Source organism: Haemaphysalis longicornis, unplaced genomic scaffold (genome assembly GCF_048455015.1).
Source record: "Haemaphysalis longicornis isolate Haplotype H1 unplaced genomic scaffold, Haemaphysalis longicornis Haplotype H1 scaffold_9, whole genome shotgun sequence".
Classification (NCBI taxonomy): Eukaryota; Metazoa; Arthropoda; class Arachnida; order Ixodida; family Ixodidae; genus Haemaphysalis; species Haemaphysalis longicornis.
Genome location: NW_027526460.1, coordinates 6,659,780 through 6,672,081, shown reverse-complemented (window position 1 = coordinate 6,672,081; position 12,302 = coordinate 6,659,780). Strand labels below are relative to the sequence as shown.

At 46.5% G+C, this 12,302-nt stretch overlaps 1 protein-coding gene across 3 annotated transcripts in view; it reads right to left on the bottom strand.

The window, feature by feature from the left end:
- LOC144152460 (solute carrier family 12 member 8) overlaps positions 1–12,302 on the bottom strand; it is a 70,412-nt gene that overhangs the window by 38,682 nt on the left and 19,428 nt on the right. The window lies entirely within an intron of this gene.

Sequence of the window (12,302 nt, the reverse complement as noted above, 5' to 3'; positions counted from 1 at the left end):
TTTGTTTTCTCAACAGAGGAGACGATCTTGCTGGCTGGCCAGGTTCGCATTTCTGGCAATTCGGCGCGAAGGAAAAACAGGCTCCTTACAAAATTGGAGCGCCGCACCAATTTGTAATATGTCAAGCGAAGCAACGTTGTGAAATCGATAGGATATTTTGTTCGCTGCTCAGCGTTTTAGTCTATAGGTCTGTCAGTGCTATACGGACCTATTTTTAGAAGGGAAACGTTACGTCAAACGTAAAAAAAATGACATCATGGAAACATCACTGCCCTTTCTGGTGAAGTGATTCTAGCTTTCCTAGCCCGCCCGAAAAGTGGGCAGCTTTTCGCCGTGCATGTGGTTCGCAAACATGGCAAATACGCTGCCGTCAGTGGACGTCTTCTACTGGAGGCATGGACGAATTATTTAGAACTCAACCAATTTCTAAACGTTCGTTCAATTTTACTCAGATATGATTTTTAGAAACCAGTATAATGCGGTCATTTTAATTGATGGCTATTTGGTCAACATGACATATTTCATTTTAAAGCCGTAAGTAGACTCTGGTTATAAATGTGCGTTATATTTGGTGTACATCGTACCCGGAATAAGTTCAAGACAGAATAAACAAAGCAAAGTTGCGGCGCAATTTTGCAAACGATTTATTTGTGATTATTTGGGAAAGAACGGTCTGAAAAGGTATTACTTCGCTTTATGTGTAGAAAATTTAGTTCTTTCTCATACAAGGTAATAGAGGCCACGCTGACGCATGCCTCACACCAAGCGTTAAAATCCGTTCTGATTCTACAATTTCACGTGACAGCCGTGATTTGCACTTTCTAATGATGGAAGTGTGTTGTAATTCCGGCAAACAGTCCTTGCAATTCGAACAATGCTTGCCAGGAAGATTTCCGCATCTTTCCCCTCCCGCGCGTTCTTTACATTGTTCGCGTGCTCCCTCATCCTATCGTGGGCGCATCTCCCAGTTTGGGCAACGTACACTTTCCTGCTTGTTAAGGGAATTTGGTAGACTACGCCTTCTGCGCATTCAACGAAAGGTGGCCGATGTTTTATGCCGCAGCCACTTTGCTGGGTTGCCTCCGCGTCAGTCATTTTGCAGAGCTTAGAAAGCTTGTGAGGGGCTTGCTCTTTGCTCTAAGCTCTGCAAAATGACTGAAATTGTAGAATCAGAACGGGTTTTTGTGTTTTTTCTCGCTGTTTTCCCCTTTTTATATCTGCAAACGTTCTGAAAAACTTTCATTTTGAGGCTCCAGGAAGCGTCCCTTGATTGCCTAGCTGTGCTCATACGACCTCATATGAACTCGGGTTCATTTCCCGTTGTTACTTCGCCAGTTTCTCTAACGTAGGTAATTTAAGTTACGTATTTTTTCCTTGTCTTGTTGCGACATGTCTCTCACGTTTATGGCAATCTCGTACCACTTTGTGCAATTTCCCTCACTTCCGTTCATTGGCGTTCCCGGAAGCAAACTTCCGTGCCCTTTTGTTATAATGGCTCCATCTGACCTGCGTGCTTTTTCCTTTTCACATCGCACGCGCATGTTTTTCGTGCGGGCAGTTGCAAACATTTTCCATTTTTAGCGCAATAAACCGCAAGACTGAACTCTTAGGTTCTGTAGCAGGTTTTTTCAGTGGGTCTTATGCGTATGCATCGGCGTAGATTGCTTAATAAGCGTCGAATTGCGGAAACGCCCCCCCCCCCTTCTTACCCTTTTGTTTTTGATATATTTACAACAATGTCTTTAATTTCTGCCATTAACTCACGAACTCATCAGTAACCAATAGCAAATCTTTCCTTACGCCAACGAGAAGGGTCCGTAAAGGGAAGTTCAGTCGAACGCGTGGCACACCTGGCCATCGTAAAGTAACTTCACACGTAAACACCCGTTAACAAGCATCGGCACGTTGAATAACGTCCTTTGAGTATACAGAAAAGAATCTCAAAAGAAAAAGCATCGAGTGCCTCTTAGCATGTACAAAGTTTGCTCGTACATTAGATAGGCGGGCCCGCAGGCCCGATGCCCGAATAAATTCCAGTGCCGTTGGGAATTGGTTCCTTTGAAAGATTTCCCGTCTCGCCGATGTTTTTCATCGCCCTTCGAGTTGCCATGTGCTGCAGAGGCTGGGCTCGCTATTGTAATTCCGGTCTCGTAACGGTGTGCACGTGAAGGACAGTCTACACGTTTACGTGTCGTCCTTTCTACGGCGTATCTGTCTTGCACTAGGTTGTTGCCAGACTGCGTGCGTCTGTCGGGTGGCGTCGACAATGGATCGCAGGCGCCCGTTCCAGATCTAGTCTAGAATGCTGTGTAGCTCTCAATATAAAGTAGGTCTCTTGAAAAAGGTCACACTGAGATAGGCCGCTAAGACAACTCTATCATTGCACCGAGCTTCATTTACTTGTCCTAATTAGATAGTTCCCAGTGAAGTTGTAAAAGTCACAGAATTCTCGGCCCCCGCCAATACATCGTCATCTACAGAGAAAGTATACGGTTACAGAAAACGGCTGTAACTTGTTATTTCCGAAACTGCCCCGAAGTAAATTATTTGCGAAATGACTTAGAATTAATTCCAAAGACGTTATGTGTATGTGTGTTTATTTGATCAATACAGTAAGTCAGTATAGTTATCTATTAGGTCGCTGGTCTTTCACCTTCACAGTAATGGAAAGGCACGAAACTTTTTTGCTGTTTTTTTTTGTCGAAGAATTGAGTGAAGGTGAATAGGCTTAACCACGGAGTAAGGTACACCAGCGGCTCAACAACGAGGCTGGAAAAAGTCGATCACAGGCCACAGTCGATTATTTGAGGCCACGTTGCTCGAGTAGGACTAACATCCAAGAGAGAGCGAATAAACAAATACGTACTAAAACGGCCATGCTCGCTTTAGCGCAAGCCCATTTTGCGTGTGTCCTGGAGTTCGCCAAACTTTGTCTCGAATTTATAGTTTAATATTGCTGCGTTGCGGCAGGACAAAGGACATGAACTATTGGATGGGCGAACGATATATTTGCAGTATTTAAATGTCGGCCATGACAAAGCCTGCGCTGCCTGCGCGCCTGCCCACTTCTCTGTCCTGGGATGTTGGGAACATAGCAGCGTGTTATACGCTCTCCTCATGGTCGTATTCTTGAAATAAAGCGAAACAGCGATACAGATTAATAGCGGAACAAAATTACAGCTAAGTTTCTTTTTTGCTTAATTTACATTTCTGTTTACTGTGCCTGTGATTATGTCCCGCCCCCGCCCCGCTCCCCGTACAAATAAGAAACGGAAATAAAAAAAAATGATCTAGAGAGGGATGACATGGGGACAAATTTGTTTGTTCTGGATTACTATACTCTCTCGGTGTTTATCCGCTGCCATTTGCTATTGCTCCTTTTTCCCTCGGCCGTGTTGCTTTTGTGCTTGTTTGTCGAGACAGGCGCAGAGGAGCGAATGCGTTCGGCCTCGAGTCCCTAATTTGCAAGTCAAGCAGCGCAAGTTTGTTCCCGGCGCTATATAGTCGCGCGACTCGGGAACGGGCGCGTTTTTTTGCGCGCATATAACGATTGCTGTTACCCGGTCCGCCAACGTCGCACGCCCGATGCGGCTCCTACTCGCATAAAGGCGGTACACGCTCCTCTGGGCGTCCACTCGTATATATGGCTTGCCAGGGCGGCTAACGAGATTCGTTTATACGCAGCCAAGAGCGCCGTGCTCCGTGGGGCGCCGTAACGAGAAGCGGCGCTATATAAGCGTGCGTGGCACTATCGACAGATCACCCCGCATAGCGAGCAGACGAAGCTGCGCAAGGAGTGACACAATATGCTCGAGACGGCGCGATGACACGTTCGCCCCGTCATCTCTACGTTGCCATAGCGTCGGGGTAGTAGCAAACGATAGACGAACAAACGAACAAGAATGGTCGGTCGCTTCGTAGACACATGTTATTGAGCACGGAGGAGATTTGGAGGATCGGTTTGTTGGGGAGAAGGACAGGATAAGAAACGCATTTCACGTATGGGTCTGAAGAGAGGATCCAATGTCACCATTAATGAATACGCAGTAAACTCTCACTGTAACGAAATCGCTTTATTCGAAATTCCACCTTGTTTGAAGTGTTTTATGGTCCAAACTTCAGTGAATTGAGGGCGAATGGCACCCGCTGTTAACGAAGTATAGCTTATGACGAAGCCAATTTTCTCTCCCGAAACCTTTCTTAGAACGAGGGTTTACTAGTTTAACAAAGGGATGATAAAGAAAAATTCCCGGGCCATCTCCACTAACGTGAAACCTGGGAAGGGGCGAAGCATGCAGTGTATAAGTGTATCCTTGGCGCCTTGGCGGTTTTGCCAACGGAGATGAAACCGTTCGGGGTAGAGGTATAGAGCTTTGCTGTAAAAGTCTCGTGTATCTGAAGCACGAAGCGTTATAGCGCAAGGCGTAAACGAGTGTCCAGGTGATTTTTAGTACGCGTTACGAAGCGTTGCAGCGCGAGGCGTAAACGAGTGTCCCGGTGTTATTTTAGTACGCGTTAAGTTCTAGCACGAGGCGTAAACCAGCGTCTCAAATCAAATCAAAATCAAATCAAAATCAAAATCAAATCAAAATGTAGTGCCGTGACTACATAAGACGACGCCGCCGACGCCGACATGAGACGTCGACAGCCTGAGCTTCTAAGGGGCTTTGTCCCTAATATAACAGGCTTTCTGTTATGTGTGCAAGGTACTGCGACAGTCAAAGGCTGGCATGTGTCCGTATACTCTTTATTCCTTGTCGCATAGATATACACAGACGAACTGGCTGTATACCTGAAAGTTGTGCTCCTGATTACGAATTGAAATTTTCGGGCTTCATTGCGCCATCAAACCTATTCCAAAACTCTTACGTGACGAATGTTGCAATCAGCAAGAAAATATGTAAATTTATAACCTACACCCGCAGTTACAATTCGGCGCTTTTATTTATTCGTAACCATGTTCGGTGCACAAATAACATTGTGCAACACTTGTTTTAGTGCTAGTGCGTTCCTTGACTCATGCTCTACACAGTTAGTTCTCTGCTTGCATACAAAATTTCAAATCTGGCTCCAGATCCTTAACTTTTCGCGACTGTGGAGCAGGATTTCGCAGGACACGACAAATTTACTTGCATGATTCATGCACATGCTTAGGAGAGAGAGAGAGAGAGAGAGAGAGAGAGAGAGAGAGAGAGAGAGAGAGAGAGAGAGAGAGAGAGAGAGAGAGAGAGAGAGAGAGAGAGAGAGAGAGAGAGAGAGAGAGAGAGAGAGAGAGTAAATGTTCATTAAAAAGGAGAAGAGGTCGGCCTCAGGAATTGATCTTGGGCCTGCTACTTCCCTCTGGGGGTAGGGTACCGGGGACAGAAAGAGAAAGGAATGAGTATGGGAGGTATGGGAAATGACCATGAAAGCGACAAATGAACTATGTACAAGCAGTAAAACCAACAAACGTCTCACATACAACGGGGCGCTGAATCAGATGACTAGAGTTCACTTTTTAGCACATGACTATCGTCCTTGAAAAAGAAAAACAAGAAATACTGAGACATTATTTCGCAGTCTGTTAAATTTTGTCGCAACCTAGAGCTGAGAATCCATAGAGGAGTCACCAAGAAATGCAAGCCGAGCTTTAACGGCTTGGCTTTGTTTCCTGCTGTCTTCCCACGTGCCCAAAATCTTTTGTTCGGACAGAGGGCGAGTTTCCAAGCGTAGTAATGCTGTCTCAAGGTTCTCTCGCTCACTAGAGTACTTTGGACAAGCGCTAAGCAAATGTTCGATGGTCTCAGGACAACCGCACAGAAGGCAGACCGGGCTGTCCTCTCGTCCGATTGTGTGAAGATACTTCCGAGTCAATGCTACTCCAAGACGCAGCCTGTGTAGCAATGTCTCTTGACTTCGGCGAAGGCGAGGAGCATGACTGAGCCAGAACTTGCGCTCTGTATCGAGTTTGTGAAGGCGTTCATGTCGATTCTGCGGGTCCGACGAATGCAAGGCTGCAGCTTGTTTACGCGCTCCGTAGAGCATCGCGTTAGCATCCTGCCTTGTGATCGGTATAGACAGGAGAGTTCCATTGTGGTGTGCATGCTGTGCTTCTGCATCCGCCAACTCATTTCCAGCGATGCCACAGTGACTTGGTATCTGCTGAAGCACCACCGTGTGTCCCTTTTCATTCAACTCTTTAAACAGGATAGCGACATCAGTGGTCAGCTGATCATATGCGCCTCGCTTCATTGGGTACCTTAGCACCTGCAGCGCTGGTTTGCAGTCACAAAAGATAATCCACTGTTGTGGCCTTTCACAAGAAATGGTGCGGAGCGCTTCGCGTAAACCGACCAGTTCTGCTGCGGTAGACGACGTCCTGTGAGCAATCTTAAAACGTTGGGTCAAGTCCTTCACAGGCATAACCACTGCCGCTGCGTACGAAGACGCCGTGACCGAGCCGTCAACGAAAATATGCGGCGCCTCCCCGTACGAAGACGCCGTGACCGAGCCGTCAACGAAAATATGCGGCGCCTCCCCGTACATTTCACTGATGTAAAATAGTGAAAGTTGTCTTAAGACCGAAGAGACATGTGGGATTTTTTTACCGGTTTCAGGAATCGACAACCGCACCTGTAAATCAGGTACAACCCATAGAGGTACTTCTGATATTTGGCGACTGCAAATCTGAAGGGCATCAAATGTTGCTGTGCCGAAATACTTCGGGAGTAGTTTGAATTCGGCCGGTCCCTGAAAACACTCGACAGCGGACGACAATCATGTCTTGTCACATGTCGAAGGTGCACACGACAAGGTTCTTGCGCGAGGTAGACTTGAATTGGGCAGACTCGCGCTTCTGCGATCGTTCCACGTGTTGATGTGCATCGAGGCAACCCCAAACAGATTTGTATACGTGTGCCTGTGCACTTTGAAGCGCGCGCGATCGCCGAAGGTTACACAGTATAGGGGCACTGTACTGCAAATAGCCAATAAAGAGCTCCCGGTAAAGGCGCAACAGCGATGAAACCGATGGGCCCCATGATTTCCCTGCCAGATGTTGAAGGACGTGGGTGAAACTTTGTAATTTCCTTCTTAGTGCAGAGACATGTTTTGACCATGACAGATCTCGATCAATTGTCACGCCGAGAAATTTGCGAATTCACACGCTGTACTGCTACCTGTGCGTAGCGCCGTAGCTCGCAGTAATGCAAAAAACTGACAGTCCTCTTTAAATTTTTATTTATTTATCTGTTTCCCTCTGATAAAAAGGCGTACATGCGGTGCATTATGTGAGTTAGTGGCTCTGTGGAATTGCTACGTGCGGCAGTCATCTCGACTTTTCTCACCGTTGCCTCGTGGGAACGTTATAGCCCGGGATCTGTTTGAATCACCAGGAGGTTGCTCGATGAGCAGTGAAAGTCTAGAGCAGGGCTTGTCTTGTATTTCGCCCCAACAGATGCGCAGGGCCTTATGCGAGAAATTCACACGGCGAGCTTAGGCGCGCTTACGTTGTGCGATTATAAGGCGGTTACGTGCTGGCAAGGCACGTTTTCGTTCCCTTAGCCACAGCGATAAAATTTCAATGCTCACACTTTCGCTATTCGCCAAGACTAGTCTTACTGGCTTCATTATTTCCAATGGGATACCGGGATTCTCAGCGTGGCTGTCTTGTTTGGCTGTCTGCCATTGTATTAGGAAACTAATACGCGCGCGGCACGAGGTTTGATTAATTGCGGTGCGCGAAGGCGGCATTTGAAATACGAACCGAATATCTTTGTTATTCGATTCGGGGAAAACTTTTGTGATTCCGGAGGCTGGTTCAATCACTGTTCTGACAACTTCGAACCAAGACAGTCGTTCTACTTCTGGAGGTCCTTATCAACATCTCGGATGGACAGAGGTTGAGGGATCGGAGAGGCGACCTGTCGCATTTTAGACGTATGCGCAGGCTCTTGCAAATTTTTTGAGGGGACATTTAACACCCCTTCCCTATCGCGCCCCTTAGCCGCTGAGTGTTCAGCTTCCTAAACTATACGAGTATACCTCAGCCTAACTTCCGCCGTAGATACGATGTGACACAGCATCTCTGTTCTCTGGTTCTGGCAAGCCGACTGGAGTACACAGACAGACGACATATTACACATAATAAAACCACACTTAGGACGATACACTACTGATTCACACAACAGATTCATCGAAATTTCCCTTGCTAGACAACGGATAGGCCACACACACGAGACACACTCCCATCTGCTCACTGGATCTCCAAGACCCGTGTGTACCAGGCGTGGGGAGGGCCTATACGTAATTCACATTCTAATGACATGTAAAGCACTCCACACAACAAGACGCAAACACTTCTTACAACTATGCAGACAACACATCCCACTACACCCAGCACTGTTTTAGCGGATGATCCCATGATTCCTCTACAGCCGCACTTTAGCGAAGTTTTTTAGCGAAATCAGATTTTTACACCGCATTTCCTATCATGCGTAAAACACCCTGGCCATTTACACCAGCCATCCTCACTGTCTTTTACTGATTTTAATTTTGTTTTTGTTGAGCGACTTTACAGTTTACATCTTCATTCACCGTACATAACTACTGTTTTGGCGCTATTTGCCCTAGTTGGCCTTGCGCCATAAACATCCAACCATCATCATCATCATCTGTGTTCCCTCTCCCCTCCTTTACTCATTTGTCTTATTTCTCGCTACTGCTGCATAAGTATTGTAAATTCGCACATTTTGCGTACATTTGTGCAATTGTGCTAAGTACAGTATTCTTTTTTCAAGCGGCACAAGAAAAAAAAAAAGAAGTAAGCCTTTTTAAAATGAGTAATGCCCTCACCAGAACAGGATCTGGCTAGAGGTTGAGTATCCGACTGAAACCTCGGAGAGGCCCTCGTCCTGCAGTGAGCATAAATAGGCTAAAAAAATGAATAAATTAATTATTTTAAAGATCCATCGTTATGATTTGTTTTAGTTTCGGCGCGTTTCTTAGTGGGATCCCTGCACACATGCGAGCACGGGTCCCGTTAACGTCAACGTTGAGTCCCAACGTTAACGATTTCATTTCGGCAACTCCGTTCACCCGTGCATGCGGCGCCTTTCAAATAAAACAGGCCGCGCGGTGGGCGCGCCCCGCCGTAGGCGCTTCGGACGGCGGGCCCACTCACCACGGCCGTTATGTGAGCGCACGTCAAAGCAAAGCACGTGGTCGGAACCAGTTTTCTGCGCCAACAGGGCGGCCTGAGGTGTCGCTGCGCCCATTCTTCTGCGAAGGCCGCGCCGTTTTCTAAGCGATTACACCCCGCACGCACAACGCCAGCCACGATCATATATGCACTTACGGAAGGAACGAAAAAGTCGTTAACCCAACTAGTGGAAGGACTAAGCGCGCATTCACGAGTTGATACAAAAAATGATTATTAGCGGGTAAACAAAGTTGATGTCTTGCCTCGTACCAATTTGTATGTCTGCTGAAATGTGTTAGCTTCTCGGTGCGGAGTACCTTAGGGCCGCACAATGTCCGTCTGCGTCCATTCGTGCGCATAGCATTTAGAATGCAAAAATCACACAGGCACCGCCAGGATCCGAGCCTGTCTCTGGTAGACCAGATAGAGTTAGCGTCAGTCGTCTTACCCATTGGGCTACGACCGTGGGTTAGTACCCGAGAGTCAAACGGCTTACTCCGTCGCCTGTAACGGTGCGGAGTACCTTAGGACCTCCCAATGTCCGTCCGCGTCCATCCGTGCGCACACCAACATCAAGCGAAAACAAAGCGAAATTCGATTTCAGCCGTGAGTTGCAGTTTCATTTAGAGAGTAATCAAGGTGCAACTCACGGCTCAAGTCGAATGACGGTCGGGGCGCAAATCGGATATCACTCGTGGCGAAACTTGGATTTAATTTCCAGCCCCCGTACTCCGCACCCTCGCACCCTCGTGGATGATGGCGCACCCTCGCCATCATCCATGGAGTGGAGATGCTTCCATTTCTCTCGACCTAATCCGCCGGCTGCCGGCAAACTAGCGCCTACGAAATTGTGCCGGCAGAATAATCACGTGGTCTGGGCCAGCCAATAATAAAAAAAAAAAAACTGCTGGCAACTTTTTCTTCTACATTTCTTGAGCCAGTTTGGTAGTTTCTTTGAAATACCTGCCTGTTTTCATGCTTTTTTCCCCTTAAATCCACTCTTCTTCGTAATGTATTGCCCTGACAGTACCAATAATAAAATAAATAAATGTTTTTAGAAGCGAAGCTTGTGTGGTATTCCAGGTATTTTTGTTGCACGTCGACGAGAACTCCAGAGGCTACACGTGTCGTTGAAGCGCGATGCGTTGAAAAAACGAATGTCCCCTCATGTACTAAGCGGCATATGATTTTGATGGTGAGGACGCGGGTTCGATTCCCGGCCGCGGCGGCCGCTTTTCTGATGGAGGCGAAAAGCAAAAACGCCCGTGTGCTCGAGATTTCGGCGCGCGTTAAAGATCCCCAGGTGGCCAAAATTGATCAGTAGCCCTCCACTACGGCGCGCCTCATCGCCTGCGTTGCTAAACCCTACAATCAATCAAACCAATGATTTCGATGGTGCCCGCGCAGCTATAGAACAGATCGGGTTGTTCGTTGTCCTCACGAAAGGAGCCCGGGACTTTGGCTCGAGCGTGCGGGACAGTCACACGCTAGGGTTCGGCGCATTCTTGTTCTGCGTGCGCAGGAGCGTCTTGCGGCAAAGCCATCTTTCTCGCAAATCCTCAGCAGGAAACGGCAGTGACTGTGTGTGTCATTTTGGGGATGACCTCCGTTAACGCTCAAGGGAAATGGAATTTACTCATACATTTCACCTGAATTGTGTGTCATCTCTCTATGACGTGTACTAAGCAGTCATCCACCTCCACGGAATGGAATGGCCTAACATTTTTCGCTCGTATTCTTCTTCGCATCAAAACCAAAACAAAAAAGTTTTTGTATTGTAGCTATTCCAGACCTGACTCTACAACACGTGCTTTTTTTTCATTTTCTAAAGCGTTGTTCGGTGGCATTTAGTCTCGCCTCCTACCTAGCAGCGCCTGCAATTTCCCTGCTAAGGACACCGACACGAAGGCAGCAGGGTTATTCCTCTTCCCGACGTCACTGCTCTGCTGACTCAAGGTCATGAAACCTTCCGTAAACTAAAGAAAAGGCAGGCTCCTCCTCTCTTCCCAAACTTCGCACCGCTTTCTGGCGAAATACCTTAAAGAGGGGAGCCGAACAGAAGAATATATATATATATATATATATATATATATATATATATATATATATATATATATATATATATATATATATATATATATATATATATATAGCAGAGAAGGAATTCTTGGCTACTGTTTAAATATTCAAAAACTTGGGTGCGACCACTTGAAAAACACTAACAAAGACTTTATTTCGACAGTTTCGACCAGTGGCCTGGTCTGCTTCAGGGAAATATATATATATATATATATATATATATATATATATATATATATATATATATATATATATATATATATATATATATATATATATATATATATATATATATATATATATATATATATATATATATATATATATACACAGTAATCCCTCGTTATAACGAAGTCAGCGGGACGGAGAAAAATGTCGTTATAAGCGTTATTTTGATATAAGCGACCACTCTAGAAAAGCTAAAGCAGTTTATCTTTAATTGCACCACAACTGCAAAAAATCAAAATAAAATCTGTTCGGTGAAGCAAAATTTTTATTTAGGTGAAAAATAACGGTGAGTTTTGGCTATTTCAGGTTCTTGCCGGACGCGAGCAACACCTGCTCCAATTTGACCAAGCCTTGCATGAGTTTGTGGTCGCTGCCCATGCATTCAAATGTTATTTCGCAGCATGCGTAGGCACTCCCGCGTCTGTACCATAGTTGCCATTTTACGTGGCTCTTCGTTCGCTGGCTCCTCGTCCGCTGGCTCTTGGTCCTCGTCGGGGCCACCGACAACACTGTCAATTATCCCCGCATCCGTCGCTGGTGCGACCACGGGAGTCGCAGCGTCCGCCAACGCAAACGTCTCGAAGTCACCTTCTACATCTTGGCCAGCGATTTTATGAACAGCCTCGTATAGATCGATGCAAGTCCGGTCATCGTCAGGCTGGTCATCGTCAGGGTCGCTGACAACGGTGCGGAAGAAGCCGGCGTGCGCAAAGCAGTTGGCAACCTTTGAAGGTGCGAGTTCCTTGCATCCGAGGTTGAGAACATGGATCGCGCCGAGCAAATCAATGTTGCACCTCTTACTGGCGCCATACGCTGT